A 13,392-nucleotide genomic window follows, 5' to 3' on the forward strand; every position below is an offset into this window, starting at 1 on the left:
TGTGCTGAATGTCTATAATTTTGTTCAGATGACGGCAGAACCTGGAAAAGCTGTTGCTGCTATTGATGCATAACATACTGCTATTATTGGTCTTTTTATATAAATATAAATATATATATACACACATATATATATATATAATTTGAATTTTTGGAAACTTTAACTGTGCTGTCGACTTTGGAAAAAGTTATCCCAATTTACTGTGTTGAGTTGGTATTGTGCAGAAATTAACAGCCATATTGGTCTAGAAAGTTAATTTTTTTTCCATTTCTACAGGGGTAATGCACTGTATTAAATATGTAAATTCATATCTACATGGGTTTGATTACAGAAACTAATAAAGTATTCTCTAAAAAATCACTAGTTTATTCTCTGTTTTTATGAGTTCAGCTTTTTTACAATCCACATGATAACAAGTGTTGGTGAAGATGAGGAGGAAATCCTTGCATGTTCTTTATGGAAAATAGTAAGGAACTTCTTCAAAATTAATGATCATATGATTCAGCAATCCTACTACTTGGTATATAGCCAAAGGAAATGAAATTAGTAAGTCAAAGAAATATCTGCATTTTTATGTTAATTGTATGATAACTCCCAATAAGCAAAATACATACATAAAATTTTGAGTGACAATAAATTATCTAGAGTATACACTGCTACAAGGGAAAAAAACAAGTTAGGGAACTTTAATTATTCAACCCTATTGTCTTGTATACAACATACTATATGAATTATGCTGAGTTTACTACTTTAAAGTCTAAGAAAAAGTCACAAGAAATCTAGAACTGATCAAATGTACTCTGTAGAGACAAACACAAAGTTAATAATCTGCAGGGCTCTCCACAACTCAGTGTAGCAAAAGGTAATTAGTAACTTCCTCATATTCAGAAAAGCTATTAAAGAGAAAGATAAAAAATATACTATTTCAGTATCTAAGTTTTATTTTTTTGGATTATGCTCTGAATGCTTTTCCTGTCTATCATTTATTTAGTTCTTAACTCATCATCTCTTGAGTTTTATACTTTAACATAATTTTGTTTAATGAACATATTTTATTTCTAGAATTTATATTTGGTTCTTAGACAAAACAACCTATGTTTTTTCAGTATATGTTTTTCCTATGAATTCTATTCATTTTTGTCATTTTAATTATTCTGAAGAAACTTATTTTTAGATCTCTTTTAGATAGTTACACTATCAATAGTTAATTTATTTAATTGAATTATTCCATTATTTGCCTCACCTGACTCTTACATGGTGAGTTTCTGTTTGTACTTTGTAATTTTGGTCTCTGAACTCATCTTCAGAGAGAGTAATTTCCCATCTTTACTCTCCCTGATCTGTGGAGATTCCTTTTGGAGTGATTTTCATAAAGTTTTACTGATTCTAAGACAGTTTTGCCTTAGTCTTGTGTTAATTACTTGGATTTGCATATTCAGGTCCCAGCACAGCCCAGATATGGGCTTCTAATTTCCACAAGAGTCTTTCTACCCCTGGCCCAGAGAACACAAACCGTTTCCATGGCACATCCTTATGCTATAGCTCATAAATGTCTCTGAAGTAGACTTTTATAGTTCCCTTCATGAACTGTGTACACTATTTCCAGGTATATTTTCCTGTTGTACAAAGAGTTATAGACATTAGCTTCTAAAGCATATATACATGCTAATAGTGCTGGTCTGTTTGGCATAAGACAACTTAACTACACTCACTTAAGTGCCTTCTATTTCCTGCTACTCAGTGATTTCCCTTTCTGGCTTTTGAACTCAGCTTTGTAGCTTTTTACTTTTAATTTGTATTGTAGCTGGCATTACTTTGTATTTTTAGTTAGAAGATATGCTTACCACAACTGCTTAGTCAGCCAACTTTCCCAGGAATCAATTTTGGAGCTGAAACAAAATAAAGTCAGTGATTTTATAACTAGATGCATTAGTGAACTGATGCTTTACAAGGAAGAAATAGACTCACTTCTTTTAATAGTCAAACTTTCATTTATGTTTACTCTTTTTTGTGTAGACTAACATGTAAGAAATTTTGTAGTAAAAAAGGATAGAAAATTATAAATTCATCAAAATTACTACATGTGGTTAGTGAATAGGCTCATTATTACTTACTTTGGCCCCAAAAATGAGAAAGAAGGGCTTGATTGCTCTCCTTGAATTTTCTAGCCAAAAGGGACCTCTTTTCAAACTCTAATACTAAGGACATCTTGCTTCACTTCAATATATATTATGAGTGTATCATCCATGAATTTGTTCAAAATGTTTTATATTCCTTTATATGTTAAGATAGTTTATTGTTTCATTGTGAGTGACATGAGTCTACCACTCACATTGCTTAACAGTATCAGCCCATTTATATGAAAGTAAGTTTTGGGCATAATTTGGGGAGGAAATCCTTTTTCTTTCTTTATTATTATTATTATTTTTTAACTTTCCTCCCTTTCACTCTGCTTCTGAGACAATTATTGGTTTGGTGGTATTTCTTTTAGAATATCATTTTATGTGCCTTTTTTAAAAAAAGTAACAGAACACATGTACTAAGATTGTTCTGGAATCAGCTTGCCTAGGTATAAATTTACCCTCTACTACTTGCTACAGATTATGTGACCATAGGCTAATATTTTACCTGTGCACAGCTCCATATCCACATGTGGATAGTAAGTATGATAATGTTGATCATAGTGCCTACCTCATGTTATAAAAACTAATTAAGTTAATACACAGAAGGTACTAAAATAGCCTTTAATATATGTTAGTTATAGTTCAAATTTCTATGAGCCTTTTTACACAGATATCTCTAAAGTTTAGCTTAATGATTCATAGTTTTATGGAAAAAATCTCATCACTATGTCTTTAGAGATAGAAAAGAAAGCATTCTATGTTGTCACCTTCCACGGTCTCTAGATTTTTCTTTTCCTTTCTTGTGTGTGTGTGCGTGTGTGTGTGTGTGTGTGTGTGTGTGAGTGTGTGTGTGTGGTAGCAGGGATATAACTCAGGACCTTGCACTTGCAAAGCAGGCAGCAGAACCACTGAGCTAAATCCCCGGCCCTGGTCTCTAGCTTTTTACGTGAATATGTGCCTAGAAAATAATGAATCCAAATAACCTTTCCTTTTTATCAATCAAGTCTCTTGTTGAGACTGTTTAACAATCTTGGGAATGGAGGGAGTTGAGGCAAATTAAGAAACTTTCAACTTTGTGGCCAGAGAGGACCCTTACCTCTCCACTGGTCCTGTGGGCCAAGATAAACATGCTTGGCAAGGAATGCCTTGCTTACTCCACCCTGTCAACTAGGAGGTAAAGGGTTTAGACTGTGTATGGCTACTCCACCCAAATTCTGTTCCATTTTTAATATACCTTTGTGATAAAGTGTATTGTATCCATTAAAAAAATTCATGAAGGTGTGGCTGACAAGAAGGAAAGCAATATCCTGCCACTGTCTCAGACACAAAAGCTCCTCCAGCCCCAGCTCATGACCCACTCTCTCTATTTTGGCTGTTCAGCTCACTCTCCAAATTTTGTTCAGTAAAAGCAACAATGTTCCCAAAACCTGGGAAAATGCCAGAAACTGTCCCTGGCAATATAACTGGTATGTGATTGAGTTCACAATGGCAGGTCACAGAAAGAATATCAGCACACCCTTCTTTCCTAAACAAATGTATTGCTGAAACTCTGACTGGAAAGCAAATGCTTGAAAGTTGAATCACTTCTTAAAGGCACTGGGAATTTGCTACTTAATGAATGCTGCAGAGAGTTATTTATTGAACAATAAAATTTCCTTATAAAGTAATAATGACCCTTTAGCTTATCTGTTTTTCACATTTAGATATTGGAACCTGATTTTCCTTAAAGAAAAACATGCCCATAGCTAGCATTAGGTTCTCCACTCTACATGTGATCTCATCTAGTTTACTCCGTTTTCTTTTGGAGAATATTAAGTCTCAGTAACTTCTGCAATCCCTTACAGCTCAAAATTCACTCTGTCTTATAAAGGCAGCCTAAGGATAGATGCATTCCCTTTGGGTTGGTTATTTCTGACTTTCTTACAAAATCAATAGTGCTTCTTCTATCAGTTTATTGCAAAGCTCCATTTGATGCTTTACAATGGTACAGGCCTGACTGCTTTGATGGGTGTAACATGGAGAGCTCACAGAGTCATAGTAACTTGGTGTTTTTAAGGTCCCTCAGAGATCTCTTATGACTAATTTTCTGTCTTACTTTTGGCCATGTGAAAAATCATTATAAAGATAAGAGTTCCTCTGACACCTTCATAGGTTAGAGTCTCCTTGCTGGCTGTTTTCTGGACTGTAAGGGACTACATACAACACTGTGTTTATTGCTATTAGAAGTGATACAATAAGACAAAACAATGTTAGCTCTACTTCCTATAATGGAAAAGAATGCTGCAAATAGTTTAGCTATTCACCGAAGTCATCCAGCAGGTTGTTAAACCAAAGATGCTCAGTTTTGTAACAGAATTACTAAGCCATTTTGCTTGAAACTGAATATCTCATATCAGATAAATTTTAGATATATTACTTAATTATTTATTATTATACATTTCTTATGATTTCCACTCAACATCATACTCTTCACTTGGAGGATTCACTCATTCATCAATTCATCACTAGAATAATCTCAAGAACAAAAGCCATTTGGAGAGTGACATTTCCAACATTAATGAGATATCGGTGGTGTGCCTCAGCTACTCCAACCCTCCAAACACAAATGTAAGTAGTATTTTGATTCCCTCTGTGGCTGAGTAAATACTTTCATGTAGTGTAAGCATTTAAAGTCACAGAAAAAATAAGAGAGAGAGAGAGAGAGATTCATATCAGTATTATGTTATCTATTTAGAGGCACAAATGTGATAACCAATTTGAAATATGCTCAAAAAATTCATAGAACTGATAGTCATATTTTGTATTATTTTTGGTTATGGGAATCATGGCATTGTAAAGTATCATTAAAAGGATCACTATAGTATACTAATTTATGTCAAAAAATATGATAACTTATGTAATGTTATTACGAAACATAAATAGAATAATCTTTAGCCTTATATCTACTTTTATACACTTTCCCTAAAAGAAAACTATATATCCAGATAGCCTTGCCAGTGCATTATTTCAGAATTTAAAGAAGAAATAACACCAACATCATACAAACATTTCTAGAGAATAGCAAAAAGGAAAGTGATAAAAGACCCTTCTCTAATAATTATTAACAGCATAAACTTGATGTCAAAATCTTATGTTTTCTTTATTAAAAAAAAATTACAGTAAAGAAACTATTACAGTACAGAAAATACAAGACACATAGATGCAGAAATCATAAACATTAGTATGATAAAGAGGGATATTTCCCCAAGATTGCAAGAATAGTTTATGCCTCAAAAATCCTTCAAGATTAGCCAGGCATGGTGGCACACCCTACAATTCTAGCACTCTAGGAGGCTGAGGCAAGAGGATCACAGGTTTGAGCCCACCTTGAGCAGTTTGACAACACAGTAAGATTTTGTCTCAAAAATAAAGAGGTTGGAATGCAATCAATGCAAAGATCCTGACTTCAATCCTTGGTACAAAAAACAAACAAAAGAATGAGGTAACTCACCACACTAACAACCAAAAGGAGAAAAATCACATAAGAAATTCAATAGATTCAGAAAAAGTATTTGATGAAATTCAACAGCTACTTATAATAAAAGTGCCTAGCAAAGCACAGGGACTTCCTTAATATAGCAAAGTACATACAAAAGTTTGCAGCAAACAATATATTCATTTGAGGCTATTGTAACAAGACAAGGATGCCCACAATTACCACTTTTAGTTAAATGATAATTGAAGTCCTAATTATTGCAATAACATAAAAAAACATAAAAAGGCACAAGAATTGGGAAGGCAAACTATAAATTTCATCCTTCATTATAAGAATTAAAAATGCACTTATGAAGCCCATTGGATAGAAGTCAATATTCAAAAATTAAACTATTTTCTCTATGCAAACAATAAACTACTGAAATTTTATAAAAGATAACATTTCCTTATCATTAAAACAGCAGTTTTAGCAGATATGTCGAAAGGAATTTGAAGAATGAAAATTTATAAATGACTTTTTAAAGTTACAAAAACTGAATAAGACAATGCTTTAAAATTGATCCAAAAGCTATATAAATATAACTTATTTTTAATAATCTTTCTCTAAAAACAACATCTAAATCTTTCTTCTTCCTCTTGTTTGTTAGCTGCTACATTTCTCAAAGGCAAAATATCACAAGTATTTGAAAATTCAACAATGATTCCCTGACAATGTCAGGTAATAAGAATGACCTTCAGAAAATTTTCCATGGAAGTCTTTGGTTTTACATTGGTTTTATGTGTTGCAAGGTATGAAGTTACAGTAATATATGATTATGAAAATTCTCTTAAAAGTATAAATTTACATGAAATCAAATCTTCATGCTTAACATCTTACTGTATGTCACATAAAAACATGCAAGGTGCTTACAGAAGTAATTTTGAACTAATAGATAACTTCTAAATACTGCTTCAGTCCAGGCTTAGAGTATTCAAATACTTTGTGATTTTTATGATTTTGCTAGACCCCACAGCCAATTTCAAGTCTTCCTTTTACTCCTCCAGACGTTCCATACAGTTCCTCACTCAGAACAGTTCCAGCTGTCTATGGGAAGGCTCCCCAAGACAAAAGGCTAGAATTTGGCCATGTACACACAGACCACAAATGAATTACCCAGAGTGTACTGGCAGAGAGATTTGAGCACAAGGACATGGGAAAATCTGCACAGGTTGTCGGTGGTTTGTGAAAATTGTGAGAAAAGAGATTTAAAAAAATTTTTTTTTACTAGCATAATTTACTGGACAACATGAACACATTCCAGTTGGTCCACTTCATAGACATGATCTCACTGGTCTCCCCAACATCCTAACAAGGAAATGAGGGGGACAAGTCTGAATCCACTCTTTAGGCCAAAGCCTCATCTTCCACTCCCACTTGTGGCCAGGAGTAGGTGGAACAAATTTAAACAGAGGAACAAATTACCATCTTTCTTGCTTCTGACCCCTCAAAGTGTGGGTAAACAAGTATTCCTCTCCTTGTTTGAGGCCCTACAACTCCCAGAACAACTTTTCTGAAATGTTGAAGACTGAGTCATTGGCCAATGATAATTGTCAAACAATTGCTGGTTTTTTCTCAGCTGTTACCTGGCCATGCTGACTTGGACACAAACAACCCATAATCAAAAATCAAAATACTGGGATATAGACCTCACTAGCCCAGAGGAGACTTTTAAAAGGATGGACAATGGTGATGTGGACAGGGAGGCATGTATACTTTTGCTGTAGATACTCAACTAAAGAGAAAGATTGAGACCAGGAAAAATAAGTACAGTGGCCATCAAGAGGTTCTTCCAGACAGTAATCTTTTTCTGGATTTTTTGTTTGGTTTGTTTTGCTTTTTCTAAAACTATTACATTTCAAGATCTCCTTCACTTCTTTCTTATACATGGTATAAAAATTTATGGAACAAGTGTTCAATTCTTAAAACAGTTACCAGTAATCAGAATGTTGAGTAGAAGTTATTGGAAAAGATAGTAGTAGAAAAATCATAGAAATGTATTGATTTTTTTCACATTAGAAAATACAAAATACAATAACTTATATAAAACTCAATTCTTTAGGACAAGTTTTATTATGCAATACTTTAAAACATGTATAGATTTTTCTTTTTCCAATTAGAAATAAAGTAGTCTCAAAAATAGACAAAAAACAGATTACTCTGCATACCAATGCTGACACACCTGTTCACTCTTCCCATAGGGCTATATCTTGTGGTAAAGAGCTCAGCAACTTCTAGCAGTCATCTGAGATGAGCAAATATGAAGCATAATAGTGCATTATTTTACTGAAATTTACAGAGCCTGGGAAAAAAACATGCTGAAGAATGTTCCTTTCTGAGCCAAGGTTGCAATCTTCTAAATCCAAAATGTGTTTGAAAAAAGTAGTTAAGTAATTGTAAAAGCCCAGGACAATCAGCTTAAGAAAACGAAACAGTATTACTACTGACTTCCCTTTTCTGTATTAACTGGAAGCTAGACACATGGAAAATGGCATTTACACAATAGCAAAGAAAAAGAGAAACAGGGAGCGATGACCTTCCCTCCACTCTCCTCTTTCTTAGGGTACTATTACTGTTTGCTCTCTATAATCTCAAGAAAATGGAAGACTTAAATGCCTTCAATAAGTTATGGAAAGTCTCACCATGTGTTTCTACGATATAGTTTCTAGCCATTTCTAGGTGGCTACATTTCATATATCAATAGCATCCTGATGAAAGCAACAACGTGAAAGGAAGTTCTTCACATCAAATAAGGAACTGTAGCCAGATATTTAGCTCAGTTGTACCGCACCTGTCTTGCAAGCACAAGGTCCTGAGTTAGATTTCTGGTACCGGGGAAAAAAAGAAAGAAAGAAAGAAAGAAAGAAAGAAAGAAAGAAAGAAATAAGGAAGGAAGGAAGGAAGGAAGGAAGAAGCTGTGAAGTGAATGTCAGAATACTTCACTCTGTCATTAATTTGGTCTTATGATCTTGAAAAGGCAACTTAACCTCTCTAAGCCATGTTTGCCTCATCTGTCAAATGGGTGAGATGAGGTAAATTATTTCCACAGGATCTTTCCAGAATAGTCTTTTCTTCTTGTAAATCAGTTTATGTTTGTAGAAAAGATCTGATCTCTTTCTGTACGGTAATAGTGAAGTCAGAATCTCTGTTTGGGATAGTGAATAAAACAGGCCAGCACATTTACAAGATTAATTACTGTCGTTGAAAGATGCATAAATATAGATGATGCATAAATATATATATATATATATATATTATATATTTATGCATAAACATATATTTTGAGTGGCCACAGAAATTTCAATTTCTGGATGACTTCATTAGCAACTGTTACTTCATCCACCTGAGATTTTTTCAGCAATTCTAGGTCAGAAATTTTAGATCCTGTTGACTTTCTGAGAAAAATATCTTGTATTTTCCGTCTGCAAAATTTTTACACCAGTAACCTTGTTCCTCAGGATACAAATGAAATTGAAAGAGTCAAAGGAGGAAAAAAAGTAATCATGAAAAAATAGTTTAAAGGAGATAGGAAGTTTCTAAGTGGAGACTGTATATAGTTTAGAAACAAAAACTTTGGAGTGTGGCTTAATAAAGTCATCAAAATATGAAAAACCACCTGCTCCCTATTTCCTCAAAGACTAGAACACAAGGAAACTGCCTTCAATTATAGCAGCAGGTGGAGCTTTGGGTTCAACCCAAAGAATGACTTCCTGGTTGGGTCTCTGAAAGAAGACATCAAGGAAGATTTTCACCACCTCTTCTGGATACAGGAAACAGTCATATTAGCTCACTCATATGGAAGGCTTCTATATTGAGACTTGTACTAAGTATATCATGTTCATTATCTCCTTTCATCTTCACAGTAGCCCTATGAGAGAAGTGTTATCGTTATTCTTATTTAAAGATGAAAAGACTAAGGAGAGATGTGCAATATGAACCTAAGAGTTGGATTCCAAAGCTAACTCTCACTAGTGGGCTATACTGCTTTCTACTCTGGATTGATTTTCGCATAGTTGTACTTTTACTTGGATTAAGAATGAAAAGCTATTAGATTTGACCTTCAAATGTAGGAAGACCTTTCTTTGAGAAGAAATATAATCTGAAGTTTTCCATTTCCACCAATTCTGAAATAATTGGAAATGGCTTAAGTAGTTTAGAGTTGTACAAAAACAATACATCATAAAAGAAATTACCAGCATGGCAATCTTAGGCATCTTGCTTAACCTGATTGCTTCCTTTTTCATATATTCTACAATTTTCATTAAAATCCATCAAAAATTTAATGGTGAATCATCTAAAAGGAGAAAAGTAATAACTACTGCTCAGTATTGTGTTTAGCACTCATTGAACATGATTTCCCTCTCCCATTTTCCAATCTGCACAAGGAACCTAGGTTGCAGAAAGAACTCTGTAACATTGGGTGTTATAAAATATGTTGCTAGGTGAAAATAAAAAAAGAATAGAGAATTTGTGTCTTCTGAACAAAAAAAATGCTTCTTTGAAAGTCCAGAGAGAAAAATCACCAGCGAGGTCTTTAGTTCTTTCTCCTTTGTATTCATAGAATTTTTACATAACTCTATTATAGTACTTGTTATATTTTAATTATTCTTCTACATGTCTTTTTCTTCCATGTTTATCTGGATTCTCTAAGACAAAGCCAATCCTTTGCTCCTTTCTGCACTTATCAAAATCATACCAAGCACGGACCTGACATACAGTATCTAATCATGAAATATTTGATGAATGAATGAGTGGGTGAAAATAAATGGATAAAAGTTCTTCATTGAAAAAAAGTTCATTGAAACTGTGATATGATTCTTTTAATTCTTCTGGAAAGATACCCAGCAGAGCTATGGCTGGGTCAAATAGTACACAAGATCCTAATGGGATAATTAACAATGTGAAATAGGAAGAAAAGGTCTAAAGGTGTAGGGAAAGTGGGAAGGGTAGGGGAAAGGTAATATGGGAAAAGAAAAAAATATGAGAAAATGTAAAAACGGAAATAAAGTGTTTGTAAATGGGGAGAGGAGGAGAGGGTGAAAGGAGGGCAGGGACAAGGGGAAAAAAAATGAGAACCAAGACCTGTCATGTAAAGGTACAAGATCCCAGTAATGCATGTAACTGTATTGTATACCTAAAATGTACCAATACACTCAATAGAAAGAAAAAAAAATTTTTAATGAAAAAAAGTTCATTGAAAAATAGAGAATCACGGAATACAAAACACAAATTGTCAACATGTCATATATTAACATTGATACAGCATTCTTTGAAATGGATACAGTTTTTTGCTTTATTTAGATATGGGAAAAGCTACAATTAGGTACAGTATATAAGCATCTTTCATGATTATTTAAAATTTTTGGCAGCTCTTGTTGAGCAAGCTAAATTCTAGTTTTTGAAAGGGAGTAGATGGTCCTAGCCCGTGTTTCAGTGACTCACAGATTTCAAATGAACCTGGAAGCCTCTCAAATGGTTCCTTCCAATTAGCCTGACTGACACCAACAAGCTTGGATTAAACATCCAAATATTTAACCCATTATTGCCATATTGCAAGCATTCTGTTTTTACATAAGCAAACGTTTCAGCCTGGCAGAAGTGCTGTGAGTGTGGGCTAGCAGAGATTGGAATTCTGTCTGAATAAGATCAAAATAGTAAGCTGAATAAACTTTTTAAAAAAGTGAATCGCCTAAATAAACTATTCAGAGCAGTCAGGTAAGTCCAGGTTCTTGCCCCCTGCCTCAGTGTCATCAGGTCTTAAATTCCGAAGCATTCAGCACTTTTTCAGGATTACTATGTAGCAGGTGATATAAGACCACTGTTACTGTGACTGTGTTTACTGAATGGATTTCTAAGGGTTCTCTTCTCAAATGTTATCACTGTGTCAAGCATCTCCTAGGTCCCTGAGACTGTGTTACTAGACATTTTATATACACCCTAAAGTCCTCGAAGGCAGGGGTCATTATTCTCATTTTAAATGTATAGAAGAAATGAAGTAAATTGTCCATGGCTATCTAGCTACAAATCTCTCTCTTGCCCCCCCCAAATTGGAGAGTGGGATCCATTTACTAGCATTTAAGCCTAAAATCTGTGAAAACACAGACCAGAAGAATAAAGCATTACTGAATGAACATTGCTGTTCTTTAATTAGAGCTTATCATTCAGTTTAGTCTAGCTATACATCTTTATCCTACCAAATGGGGAGTTTCCAGAACTCAATTACCCATTTCCTATTGCTATTTTCAAATTGTCAGTATTTATTTTAGTGAAAGAATTATTAAAATAAGGTAGAATTGTATGTTTTCCTTATAATGTCTAAATTTGGCACATTGTAGAGTAATTTTCTGAACGGGAATTGTACTTCCATTACCTAATTACAAAAAGTTGCCAAAATTTAAAAAGGCATTCAGAAAAGGAGGTAGTGTAAGAATTTAAATGGACCTCAAGGTCTCACTATGAAAGAAATGGAAATATTTTTGGACTGCATTAGCACGACTGTATTGTCACTCTATTTGTTTATGCAACTGGAACTGAAGGGGAAGAGTGAAAAAGCCGTTGCTTTCCTCGCTACTTATACTTAAAACTGAGTTGCGCTATTCAGAAAGAAAATCTTTCCAAGTATTTTAATAAACTTAGCATCTTTTAAAAAGGTTAATATACCAGTTTAGTGCCTTATCCTGAGAAATAAATGAATTTATTTTTAATAAGACATTTAGAAAAAAATGACTTCAATCAATTAAAATGAAAGTTCAGATAGTAAGAAAATAAATGCAAATGACACAAAAACGTGGCATTAAAGCTTATGGAAAGTTTGTTTCTGTCCTTATTTACAAAAGCTTTCTTACCATTTTTTCCTTCTATTATTGTTTTAAGGGAGGGGTACAGGTACACATACAGATTCCCTATGATGTATGTCATCATTATGTATATCAAAAGTGTACCAATGGAATTAATTTAGAAATAAATATATGAAAGCTGATGGAAAGGAATACTGCTTAATGTTTCCTCTTATCAAAAGTGGAGAAGAGGAACAGGAATTATATGAAAATGTGAATATCTTCCAAATGCCACATATTTCAGTCTTATTTAGAATTTTATATGCAAACCCATGATATATTGATCATGTTCTGCTGGATAGTATAATTTATTTTCATTCTTACTTTTTTTCAGTTTCTTCATGATCTTAGGAATATGTCAGATCAAAATGTCAATGTGAAAAAATGAGACTTATCCATCTCTACATAGTCTATACTAATCCCAAGTTAATATGCATTTTCTCCTCCATAGAAGTTTTAAAATGGGGGCAATTCTGTTAGTTTTGCATTGTAACTCTCATGGAAGCTTTCCACACAGGGTAAATTATTTTATTTTCAATCCAAACATGAAGAATTAACTCTGGATTGCCATATCATGATTGTGTTTATTTAGATCTGTAATACTGCAATAAATAGGATAAATTCTTAATAAGAATCATAATTCATCACCATGGTATTTCTCTGTGATTAAAAAAATTGAAAATGTTATCCATATAGGTAAATACCTGAGAATTTGGCAATCTTTTGAATCACTGTTTTTATCTTTTTTGTTTTTAGTATCACATAAAATTAATTTTGGCTCTGATAAATATTTTAGTATTATCTTTCCAAGATTCACATGCAAATAAAATCCTCAGAGCGGGAGAATATTATGAGCAAGGTGACTGGACACACAATGAAACACTTCCACTACAGGTGTTGAGTATGATCACTATAATGACAC

The 13,392-nt window shown here is 33.5% G+C and overlaps 1 protein-coding gene and 1 long non-coding RNA gene across 3 annotated transcripts in view; one reads left to right on the forward strand and one right to left on the reverse strand.

Annotated features, from left to right (window-relative positions):
- Positions 1–1,891, reverse strand: part of LOC104873104 — a 16,810-nt gene extending 14,919 nt beyond the window's left edge. The window contains exon 1 of the long non-coding RNA XR_783359.1: positions 1,845–1,891. This is a non-coding gene — a long non-coding RNA (uncharacterized LOC104873104). The remainder of the gene's footprint in view (positions 1–1,844) is intronic.
- Col8a1 (collagen type VIII alpha 1 chain) overlaps positions 1–13,392 on the forward strand; it is a 144,960-nt gene that overhangs the window by 35,307 nt on the left and 96,261 nt on the right. The gene's annotated exons all lie outside the window — the stretch shown is intronic.

Source organism: Fukomys damarensis, unplaced genomic scaffold (assembly GCF_012274545.1).
Source record: "Fukomys damarensis isolate Sample0158 unplaced genomic scaffold, DMR_v1.0_HiC HiC_scaffold_24, whole genome shotgun sequence".
Taxonomy (NCBI): Eukaryota; Metazoa; Chordata; class Mammalia; order Rodentia; family Bathyergidae; genus Fukomys; species Fukomys damarensis.